Raw genomic sequence first — 12,354 nt, 5'->3', positions numbered from 1 at the left:
GTAGTTGTAGATGCGCAATACCTTTGTTTTATTTGTTTATTTTTATTTGGTGCTAAGGACTGAACCCAGTGCCTCACACATGCTAGGCAAATGCTCTGCCGCTGAGCTCCAGCTCCACCCCCAGCCCCAGGCCCAGCCTCTACCCTTCATTCTTTACCAGCTCTTCCAAAGCAGAAAAATCAGAACAAGCAGCTATGGAGATGGAAATGGAGTTCTTTTTATTTTTTAAAGCTGTTAACATTGAACCTCAGGACCCAATGGGTTACATAATAGCAGAAGTATTACTGTTGATTTTTCTGACATCTCAACACTTTCCTAAAAGTGCATTGTGGCATACTTTTTAAAGATTAAATTGGATTAAAATAAATTTCTATTTTAAGAATTTGAGTAGCATGAGATAATTGGTAAGGCCCTGGAGTGCTTTAGTAATGGTTGAGAATCATTGTTCTTAATAATAGAAACGAACTCTGAAATGACAAGCATTTTATACACTCTAGCTAACCTGACTTCTTAAAATAAAAACATTTCCAATATACAGGAGCTCGTGGCCCCATCGGTATTAATCAGGACTTCTTTTTCCCCTCAGGACTTTTTTTTTTTTTCTGGTTGTCTTTTGCCAAACACAATATTTCTAAATCACATTTTATTACCAGTAAGTAGAAGTTATACAAGATGTGGTTTTGTTTTGTTTTTGCTGTTTCAATACTTTCATATCCTAAAGAAGTAGCCCACACTACAGCAATTAGAAAACATGAAGAATTAGGAAATCAAGTGGATATTTAGGTTATTTTCATGCAATAATTATAGCAACTATTGGTGGTGGTCTCTGCCAGCACAACATGAATATTGAGCAAGGCCTGACCAGCTTGGCCCTGCTCAGACAGAAAGAACCTGAAGATTAGAGTAGGTAATGATGGAGTGGGGTGGAAACTTAGTCAGGTTTTACAGAGTTCTCCATTGTGAGTGAGAGTGCAGACAGTGCTAACGATGAGAACGGTATTTACATCGATGTTAGTTTACCCCACCCACATAGCTCTTACTGTGTCCTAGGCGACATCTTGTGTCGGGAATTGGCCTGTTGAATCCTCCTAGGAGCCCTCTGAGGCAGGTGCTTCATCAGGAAACTGGGGGTGGTTCAGTGACTTGCACCTGGCACGCAGTGGGAAAGTGGGAAATTGGTGCTCTCCACCACCTGTCGTGTCTCCTGGAGCCGTATTCCTTCAAGTAGCCACAGATTAAGGAGTCAAAGTGATGTGCTGCCAGGGAGACCAAATAAATGGTTATAGAATGCAGCACGCAGGGTCATTCATTTTGGCGGTCTTTGTCATGCTGGCTGACTTTGTACCAGGACCAGACTTAAATGCTGTGTTCAGTTCCACTGGTTATGGAGTTTATATCTACATGATAATTCTGTATTTGAAATTAAGTGCTTAAAAAGCACTCCTTAAAAAGGAGAGGACATTTGGGTTCAGCTGTTGGTAGCAGCCTTGGGTGTCTGCAAAGCTGATTTCTCCAGGAAGCTGCCTTTTTAGGTGCCTCTATCCAGACCATAGAAGTTTTTCCTGAGGACTTATTTATAATACACATCTACCAGCTGTGTTATAATGTAGCATGTTGATATGTTCAGCAGATGTTTATTGAACTCCTGCTGTGTTCCAGTGGTTGGAAATTATGGTTTTAGGATTCAATCTGGCCCTTGGAGACTGTGTAGATTCCAAATGGGCAGAGAGCTCAGAAGATCTTACCAAAGGGAATAGGGGTTGTGGGGTATGCTGTGGTTCCAGTGGTTCTGAGGAGAGTCTGAGAAAGGCATATTTTCCTTTGTTATGAAAGAAATACCAAACTCGGGAAAATGTGAATCTCTGTGTTGACACATCATGCTGTTTGGGAACCTTGGTTGCAGGCTGTTTCTTGTTTTTCAATAGTGCCATTAGGATGCTATTAATAACACTAATACAGAGGCCTGCTTGGGTGCTGTGCTGATCAGAAAGGATAGACGTTTTCCAGGAGCAGGTCACAAGTGTGGCTGTATTGCAAATATGGGTGGCTTCTTGTGAGTTACAGTGATTTTCCCCAAATGGAAAGAAATTGAGTTATGAAATTCAAAGAAGATAGCTACTTCATTAGTTTTCTAGGATCAGCTCCCCATTTTGTGTCTGGTCCTGGAAACTTTGCCAGATGAGAGAAGAGGGGAGGTCAAAGGTTTTGCTCCCAGACTGCCACTGACCACGCCATTCCTTTGTTCTCCGTGTAATTTCAGAAATTTACCATTTTACTTTTTAATGTCTTACAAGTAGTCGAAGTAGTCCAAGTTGTCTATAGAATGTTGCTCTCTTCTAATGATAGTAAAATAATGAACATAGGAAGTTTGACACCGTATCAGTTGCAAGTAAGGTGTAGTGGTTTTAGTTTTTCAACAGCAAATGTATTTGGGAGTGGTTTCTTCTAGGACTCATTATATTTTTATTTTAAAACATGTCTGAACTGTGATATTTTTTCAAAGTAGCTTATTAAGGACATATTTTCAATGGGTTTACATAGTTATTAGGGTATTATTTCTCTCTTTAAAATTGTGACCTTTTTATACTTACATAAACTTAAGTGTTAAAGAACCAGGTACTCATAAGTTAAACAACGAAATAAGTTCTTTTAAACCCAATAACTCCTTTTCTTTTTGTCTTCTTTTTTGAGATAAGCGTTCACTATGTTGTTCTGGCTGGCCTTGAACTCCTGGGCTCAAGTTATCCTCCTACTATAGCCTCCCAAATAGCTGGAACTATAGGCATGCACCACCACCCCCAGCTTTAAACTAATATATACAATATAGGAATATGTTGAGATCTCCATGAATAAGAACTCATTAGCTCTGTTTATGAAGTATGTTTACTACGTGCCCAGCACTGTCTTATGCGCAAAATAATATCACTGTGGCTACATCTTATAATTTACTTTAGAAAAGCAAATGGGTAACAATAACCACAACATTATATGTGGGGTTTTTTTTTTTGTTTTTGTTTTCTTTGGCTGGGTTTTATGCTGAGGATATGTGAACCATTGCATTTAAACCTCAGAAATATTACCTAGGGGAAGGTATTCTTATCCTCATTGTTTTTATAGATGAGAAAACAAATACTTGGAAAAGTTAAAGTAGCCTTGCTAAGTTTAACTGTATAGTAGTTTGTTGTTTTAAATATAAAAGAAATTTGCCCTAGATATTTATATTTTTCACCTCTTCACATGACTATCATTTACACAGATTTTGAGCCTCTGCATTTGTGCTGGGTGTTGATAATATGGAGATAAAAATGCTGGGATCTCTACTCTTGATGAGCCAAGTCTAGTGAAGAGGCCTCTTCCCTGCATATGAGATGGCACAAAACATTTATGAGGGCCTTATATGTGCTACAGTAGTTTTATATATTATCTTTTAACACATAGGGTTAAATTTTGTAATGGTTATTTTGTGTTGTAGCATAGCAAGCCATTCCAAAACTTACTACTTGAAATAGCTGTTTATTTAGCTGAAGATTTTGTGGGTCAACAAGTTGGCTTGGATTGAGCCAGACTGCTCTTCTGGTTTTAGTAGACTCAATCATGTGTCTCAGATCATCTGCCAGTCAGCCAGGCAGTTGTGCCCTGAGATTGGCAGGCAGTCAGTTGGAATGGCAGGGGCAGCCAGGCCACTGTCTCTCTTCACCAGCAGGCTAGCCTGGGCTTGTTTTCTTGGCAGCTGGACAAGATTCCAAGAGATGGAGCTGAGGTATGCAAGGTCTCTTGAGGCCTGGGCTTAGAACTGTCACATCCTTTCATGCAACATTCTGTTGGCCAGAGGTACAAGGCAAGCCTAGATTCAAGGTATAGAGAAATAGTCCTCTCCTTTTGATGGGAGGACCTACAAAGTCACATTGCAAAGTAAGGAGATGATTTGTGGCCAATTTTGTGATCTTCCCCAAGTTTTATAAAAGTAACATACACCAATCTCATTGAGACTTAAAAGGAAGTGATAATTCTAGGGTTTCTGTCTTGTAATTGTGTTGATATTCTTAGTGGACCTTGTTCTGGGCTGCTCACCACTTGAAAACCAATATTTAGGAGCCAAGTGCTCATGGGGATCGGCAGGTACCCTGAAAGATGAAGGAGGCTGTTATTCTCAAAGCGCTGTCTTGAGACTTCAGAGTTGCAAATAACTTTCATAGGGAGAGAAAGGAGGAGCAAGGGAGAATGACAGAAAGGCTTCGTGCTAAGTGGGGTCTTTGTCAGTCCGAGTGTGTCTGCTTTTTTCTTCCTCTGGCCACACCATTGTAATGGACCTTGAACTTCTAGGGCTAGTTCCTGTAGTTCTTTAGACAGATCACTTTTCTGCAAGTTGAACCTTATAACAGTTTGCATGCTTCATGTAGTTGATGCACAGAACTAAAGGCTAGGGGGAGGGTGTTACACATTCTGATATTATCTGAAAGTCACCAAATGTTCTAGCTTCTGTAAATCTAAAGACAGATTGTTTTTGTTAATATATTAATTATTTAGGTGCGGCTCCTTCTTGGAATTTATAATGCTGGACAAAAGGGGAAGAACTGGCAAGAGGGAGGGGATGTAGTTCTTGTAAAAGGCATAGGGATGGGATGTATCCTTGCAAGGGCAAACAGATGGGAAGTGAAAGTGACTGCCAAGACAATTCCCAAAGGAGCAGCCACTGTTGCAATATCGTATATAGAAAACATGAGCAATTAGTATGAGGGAGTTCGTTTTGAGGGAAAGATAAGGTCAGTTGGGAATTTTGAGTTAGAGGCAATAGTGGATTATCTCAGGGGAAGTGAGTGTATATTTAATTGTAAATTAGGACCTGGAAAAGTCAGGACTCAAAACAGGGCATTTGGAATCACATTCCCAGGGGTGATAGGTGGAGCCAGAATAGTGATACCCTTAGAGGGAGAAGGGCAGACATCTGTGTGTGTGGCTTGTCTGAGGAGAGCTGGGAAGGAACAGAGAGACCAGTTAGGAGGTTGCTAGGAGAGGCCAGGCTGGTGGCATATGTGGCTCTATTCTGGGTATATCCTGGAGGTAGAGTGACAGAATTCACCAGTGAATCACATTTGAGGTATGATGAAGAAAATACAGAGCTCCCTGGCCTCATGAGTTGGAAGGGTGAAGTTGCCTTTACCAAGGTGGTGAAGGTAGACTACCATGTTTGTTCTGCTCTACTGAACCTGTTCCTGGAGTTGCACCAGGAAGGACTGCTCCAAATCATCACAAAATAGGACTGAGTGGGATTCCAGAGGAAGGAGCACTAAGTGCCAGGGTGATTAGTCCCAAGCACTTATTGTGGGAACTTACACACAGCTCTGCAGCAGTCCTACTGGACTGGAAGAGAAAAGAAGGTTCTAGCTCGTGTGCCCACAGGGGCCAGGGTATGGAGTTTATGTGAGGCCCTGGAGCATTTGACTCAGGCCTGGGACCACAACATTTGGAGTAGGCCCTTCAAGAGCTCTGCTTTGGACTTGTTAGGTTCATAAGCTTATCTGACAGCCATATGGAGATGGTGAGTGGCAGTTTCATAAAGGATTCTGGGGTTCACAGGGGAGATTAGGCTGGAGCTAAAATTGGGAGCCAACTATATGTAGTTCGTATTTCAAGCCACTTAAAAAAGACACCAGACTGAATGAGATCACCAAGGGTGTTTTAACAGATGACCCATGATGGGAACCAAGTGGAGGCTGTAGGACTAGAGAGGAGATTTTCCAGGGTTATTTCAAAGAAAACCGGAAAGGACTGGGTGACAGACTTGATGTAAGGCCTTAAAGAAAAGGAGGAATTAAAGATGTCTCCCAGATTGTAAAAGAGTTTGAAGGTAAAAATAGGCAAGCTTCCTGGTTTCACTTATCAGCAGTTTTTCATTTTAATCCTTATTTACATTAAAACAGTGATCCTGTGAGACTCAAATATACTTTTGAGACTGTCCACAGAGGTTCAGCAGGAGCTCTGGATGGCCCCTTCCTGCAGCCAGACCACACCGTTCCCTGTGCTCTGGCAGTAACAGGGTTAGAAAAGAACTGTGCTGAATCCTTGATCTTAGCCTTCAAGTGGCCTTCCTACGCGTAGCAGCCACACCTTACGTAGCCTGGTTGGTTCTTTCTCATACCTTTCAAGCAGAACAAATTACCAGAAGGAACACACCTGACCCAAGTGTGTATGTTTGTACCATTGCACCAAAGGGCAAAAGAGGGTTATTCGTCTCTAAGCTGAGATGACTAATAAACTTAGGGTTGGACTCTTTCCATTTGACAAGAGCCCAGGCACTGTGCCAGGCTCCAGACAGACGGCCAGAGGAAACAGCTGTCCTTCCCAGGGGGGCTCTTGCCAGAGTAGACAGACGTGGCATGGGCAGGGTCACACTTTGCCTGTGCCAGGTGGAGGGCTCCACAGGCTTTTCCCAGATGCTTTGCTTTGATTTGAGGTGATTTGAAGAAAATGAGTTTTGGGAGAAGGGAAAGACTTCATTTCTTACTTGACAGTGAGCTTCCTTCTCAAATTAGTGTTTCTTTGATATAGTCCTATAATTTTACCTGAGAGTATTCTTTTTTTAAAAAAAAAATTTTTTTAGTTGTAGATGGACAGTATGTCTTTATTTTATTTATTTTTATATGGTGCTAAGGATTGAACCCAGTGCTTCACACATGCTAGGCAAGTGCTCTGCCACTGAGCTACAGCCCCAGCCCTGAGATTGTTCTTGAATGTTAAGTATTTTGAATTTTAAAAGGCATATGAGATGTACATAGCATAGAGCATGAAGGTCTCCCCACAGGGCTGGGGCATCATGCTGTAATCAAACAACGTAACAGACCTCACTAAATGGGATGGAAATAGACTGAAAGAGCCTAAGTCAGCTTAGGCTTTATCATTGAGTGAAAAACTGCTTAATTTTCAGAGATTTATATACTTAAGAATGGTGAATCATTGATGATGGACTTGTATTTCAGACATAGGGCTCTGTTTGGTTTTGTTTTTTCCTTTTCGGACTTGATGTTCATTAGAGTTGTGGGGTCTATTTTATTTATTTTTTAGTAGTACTGGGGTTTGAACCCAGAGTTTCACACTTGCTGGGCAAGTGTTCTATCAACTGGCTGCATCCCCAGTCCCTATGGGTTATATTTCAGGATGTGGGAATGAAATGACTGAATTTGTGACTTGCTCCATGGGGTGCATTCTGCCTTCTGAGCTGTAGAAGTAAATAGCTATTGATCCAAGAAGGCCATTCAAGTGTATTTATTCATTAATAACGACAGTAATATAGGTTCATTTATCTTTATCAAAGCTCAGATTATGAATACTGAACTTCTCTTAATGGAACCCCAAATAGAGTGAATTGAATATGTATTTACTTGGATTTGGCACTATCACCTTTAACTAAATGCAGCACAATTACTGTTTACATGTATGTCTCCCTAATTAGACTGGAAGCTCCTTTCAGGTAAAGAATATGTAATTTCCTTTTTATCTCTGGCATCTGACATAGCAGACACTCATGTGGTACATGCATCCAAGTCTGCTTGCTTAGGTTTGGCTCTGTGGTCCTTGTGTCTACTGATCTCATCTGCCACAGATGAGATGGCCTTTGTTATGTTATCTGACTCACTTATTTGAAAAGGACACTGTTCTGATTAATATGTCTGGAGAAGTGGAGGGCAAGGGAGCAGCTTCAGAGCCCTATGAGCTGATGAGGACTGTTTCTGATAGTTTGCCTCACAGTTGAACGGGAAAACAAGCCTTCCAACCTTGTTAAGGTCTTCCTACACATGGGTGATGGAATTCCTCCTCTTTCTTCTCCATTGGTCATGCTCCTTGAGGCAGCAAAGAGGGCAGAGAGCTTTGGAGTCCACTCCAAAGAGAGCTTTGGTTTGCCACTCCTTTCTAGTTTCAGTTCAACTCTCTGGGCCAGATTCTCTCCTCTGAAATGATTAATAAATAAGGTCTACCTACAAGTGTGCAGTAAGAGTGAAATGGGATACTTTAAATGATATTTTGTATGGGCTGGGGTTGTGACTCTGTGGTAGAGTGCTCACCCACTATGTGCGAGGCCCTGGGTTCGATCTTCAGCATCACATAAAAATAAATAAATAAAATAAAGGTATTTTTTTAAAAAGTCAATTACTTTAAATAATAATAATAATGATATGTTGTGGGGCAAGCTACTTAGTAAGCCTGGACAAATGGGAATTCTCATCACTGATAACCCCTTTACAAGCCATGAGACTTCCAGATCAGTTAACTTTTTTTTTTTTAATATTTCTTAGTTGTCAATGGACCTTTATTTTATTTATTTATATGTGGTGCTGAGAATCGAACTCAGTGCCTCACACATGCTAGGCAAGTGCTATATCACTGAGCCACAACCCCAACCCCCAGATCATTAACTTTGGCATTATTTGAGAAATTGAGTTGTCATGACAGTAGGGGTAGACATATTAATTAGAGCAGTGTCCTTTTCAAATAAGTGAGTCAAATAACAAAACAAATTCCATTAATCTTATGAAGTTGAATAGGAATGATGCTGTTTCAGAAATGGCAGGACTCAGGTTCGACAAACAAGATCATAGCCAATTTAGCCACTACTGGCTCATGAGAAGCATTGTCTGGAGCATTTTGCTTAATCTGAAACTAAATTCAAGCTATCTTGCTCAGCACCCACTTCAAAATTCCATGGTCATTAAGGTGTGGTACCTGGACTCAAAGCCAATCTTGCAATTACAGGCTTTCGGTACTTCTTACTGCTTTGTATCACACCGTCTGCCCAGTATACATTCCACTAGGTGTCAAGGGTAATGAAAGCACTTCTAAACTTTGTAAATCCTGTGAGACCCTACAAACTAGTTCCTCGCTGTAACACAAACATGAGTGCATTTACTTTCATGGTCTTATAGTAAGGATGGTAGGGAAATAACAAAAGTGGCACACACAACAATTAATATTACATATATTTGACTGTTACTATCATGAAGGTGTTGTTTTTCATCATTTAGATAGAAGTAGTTACCTGTGATCAAGGTCATGGATAACTGTTAAATGAAACTTACAAAGGTAAGTAAAAATGTACTGTAGAACTCACCCACACCCAGCCTAGGCATGACAGGCGAGTCCACGATGCCTAGAAGCTATGTTTTGAGCTGGACTTGAAAGGGTTTAAGGGACACAGAAGAGCCAGGCAAGCTGTTCTGAGTGTGATGAAAGAGCCTGAGGGAACTGGGAAGGTTCCCCCAGCTAACAAAGACTGGGACACTTGGTGCATAAGTGTAAGGGCAGAATAGTGTGGGAACTGCAGAGGGGGTTTGTGTTTGACATTTGTGATTAAATGTTTACTTTGAACAGGCTGATTAGATGGGTGCAGCGACCATCTTTTCAGAGTTGAATGTTGGCTGGATGTTGTGGTGCGTGCCTGTGATCCCAGCGGCTCAGGGGGCTGAGGCAGGAGGATTGCAGGTTCAAAGCCAGCCTCAGCAAAAGCAAGGCACTAAGCAGTTCAGTGAGACCTTGTCTCTAAATAAAATACAAAATAAGGCTGGGGATGTGGTTCAGTGGTTGAATGCCCCTGAGTTCAATTCCCGGTATTAAAAAAAAAAAAAAGAGAGAAAGTTCAATGTGGTTTTAGAAGAAAATGAGAGCTAGTAAAGTAGCTGAATTTGTAAAGTGGTTGAGACTTCAGACCTAAGAATCAGACATTATCCCAGGACCATAGATAAAGGTTTATCTATCAGTGATTGCTGAGTCAGGTTGCTAGAATGAGGAGACTAGTGAAGGACTAGAATTGCAGTCTTCTTAAATATTTCAAATGCTGCTTTTCTTTTTAAACATAAAGCCAATATTTTATCCCCAGAATGTAGTATACATTATGACAAGGTAATTTAATTTAGAAAATTTGACATTCAATTTAAGAATTTCATGCCTGTTTAGCATTTATTTTTATATCTTTTTATATGTTGGCATTGGTTGATTCTTTTTTCTCAGGCCAAGCCTCTACTTTATTGACAAGTTAATAGCCAGCTGCCTGAACTGGGTTGAGGTAGCATTGTAACCCCAGCTAGACATGAGAAGTAACTCCATGTTAGCCTCAGCTGTTAGGCCTGGACAGGTTGTGATGCAGGGATACAGGGATCAACATGTTCTGGGCTTGGGGGACTGAGGGGTTGTTAATTCAGAGGATGACCAAGGACTCATAAATATTTGGAGTGTGTTTAACTACAAATCAAATGATCTGCTTGGAAAACTTCCCAGCAGTAGCTTTAGAAATTCTGAAATTAATGCCAGATTATATCTCCCAAACCCAAAGTCAGGCTTCTGAGTTAAGAATTAGTTGACTGTTGGAAGCAAGTAAGTGGATGCGTTCATCTGGAAGGAAATTGCCTCACCTGCCTCAGTATGTTGTTGCTGTGAATGCAGGTCTGTGACCAAGGAAGTCAGAAAAAGTACATGATCACCTGTGTCTTTCTCCTGCCTTGCTCACCACAGTTACAGTTTTGAAAACCAGCCAGAATTAGCAAGGGCTTATGGTGACAGTTCATTACAGATAAAACATCTGAAGACCCTTCTTACTGGCTTCCTGCTGCACCTGGCTGCCGTTATGCATCACACATCTATGGTCAGGACTTCCAGCTTGGCACCCTTTTAGTTAGATCATACCATAGATGATAGCTCACATTCAATAATTTTGGTCAAAATAAGAAACATGCCATAGCAGAAGGAGTATCATGGGTTCTGGTGTCAGCAGACTCTGGCTTCTAGATTAGTACATGTTCACCTTAGCCAATCTATTCTTTGAACCTCGATTCTTCTATAAAATGGTGGTAACTTCTTCGAGGAGTTGCAAGGTTTAAACTAATGTATTATAATAGATGTAAACGGAACACACATGTGATCTTGTACATATACGTGATCATGTGCACATTACATGAGTATACATTATGCTAGTATATGTTTATAATATAGATGTACACATGTCTTACATTAATAGGTATGTATAATTTAGTACAGTGTTTGGTATGTAGAGGTCCTTTTTAAAAGTTCCTTAATCTATGTAAATTTTTATCCCCCCTTCTCCAAAATAGTTTTTCAATCAAATATGATGGCATACAGCTCAGCCCATATCTGGAAAAGCTACAAATACATTATATAATTAGCTAGCTGAAATATTCACCCCAGACACTTTAAAAATTAAACTAGCCATAATTCTCGGATCATTACCCCTGTTATTGGCATGTCTTATTATAAATTTCAGGTAACGTTGGTGCCTTAGTCTGTTTTGTGTAACCATAACAAATTATCTGAGGCTGTAGGTTATAAGGAAAAGAGTTTTATTTAGCTTACAGTTCTGCAGGTTCAAGAGCATGGTTAGCATCTGCTTGGCTCCTGTGAGGGCCTCATGGTGACTTACCTCATGATGGGGAAGTGGGTAAATGCAAAAGGGCACCTGTGCCAGACAGACCAAGGGGAGGAGCCAGAGTGTACCTTATAACGACCGACTCTTCCACTCTTGAGGTTAGCAGCTCACCTGCAGGAGAAGCATTAATCCCTCTTAAAGACCATCCTATGCGGACCAAGCCTCAATGTGAGTTTTGGTAGGGAAAAACTGTATTCAGACAGTTGATTTCTGAGTTAAAATAATAAACTTTGAATTTCAGCCACTCGACAAAAGGGTGACTGCTCACAATTTAACCAAGTAAAAATCTTAACTAATTTGAAATTGTCATACAGTCTTTCATGGGGACAAAAGAAAATTTATTATTAAGTATGTGAGCCCTATTTCAAGGGTAAAGCAAAGCTTGACTGTCTTCATAGGTGCTGCTAGAGTCAGGGTAGTAAATTTTACTCCTTACTATATATCTTTTATTTTATTTTATTTTTTGAACACAATAATGTGCTATAAAATGTAACTGTTCCATAGATGAGAAGGACCTTTAACTCCTGGACAATAATTTTCTGTCACTGTGGATTTCATGCAGGGCGTTCTGCAGTAAGAAAGACAGCGTAGCACGGAGTTCAAGCACAGACAGAAGCCAGCTGCACCTGGGCTAGTTAGCTACGCACCATGCTTTAGCCGAATGGCCAAGAGCAAGTTCCTAAACCTCATGTTTTTGGGAGGAGTGGGTGATTACTGGGGATTGAACTCAGGGATACCCAACCACTGAGTCACATCCCTAGCCCTATTTTGTATTTTATTTAGAGACAGGGTCTCACTGAGTTGCTCAGCACCTTATTGATGCTGAGGCTGGCTTTGAATTCGTGATCCTACTGTCTTAGCCTCCTAAGCTGCTGGAACGACAGGTGTACACCATGGTGTTTGGCCCTAAACCTCTTTATTTTCTA

At 40.7% G+C, this 12,354-nt stretch overlaps 1 protein-coding gene across 6 annotated transcripts in view; it reads left to right on the top strand.

The window, feature by feature from the left end:
* Tulp4 (TUB like protein 4) overlaps positions 1–12,354 on the top strand; it is a 226,818-nt gene that overhangs the window by 109,880 nt on the left and 104,584 nt on the right. Inside the window, exon 1 of one of the 6 annotated variants that reach the window (XM_026393845.2) lies at positions 3,717–3,760. The exons of the other annotated variants lie outside the window; for them this stretch is intronic. The gene's annotated coding sequence lies outside the window, so the exon portion shown is untranslated. Of the gene's footprint in view, positions 1–3,716; positions 3,761–12,354 lie in introns of those variants that run through there. 6 annotated transcript variants of the gene reach the window in all.

This window comes from Urocitellus parryii, chromosome 8, assembly GCF_045843805.1.
Source record: "Urocitellus parryii isolate mUroPar1 chromosome 8, mUroPar1.hap1, whole genome shotgun sequence".
NCBI lineage: Eukaryota > Metazoa > Chordata > Mammalia > Rodentia > Sciuridae > Urocitellus > Urocitellus parryii.
Note: the sequence above shows the minus strand (reverse complement) of the source record. Positions and strands in the feature narration are given on the sequence as shown.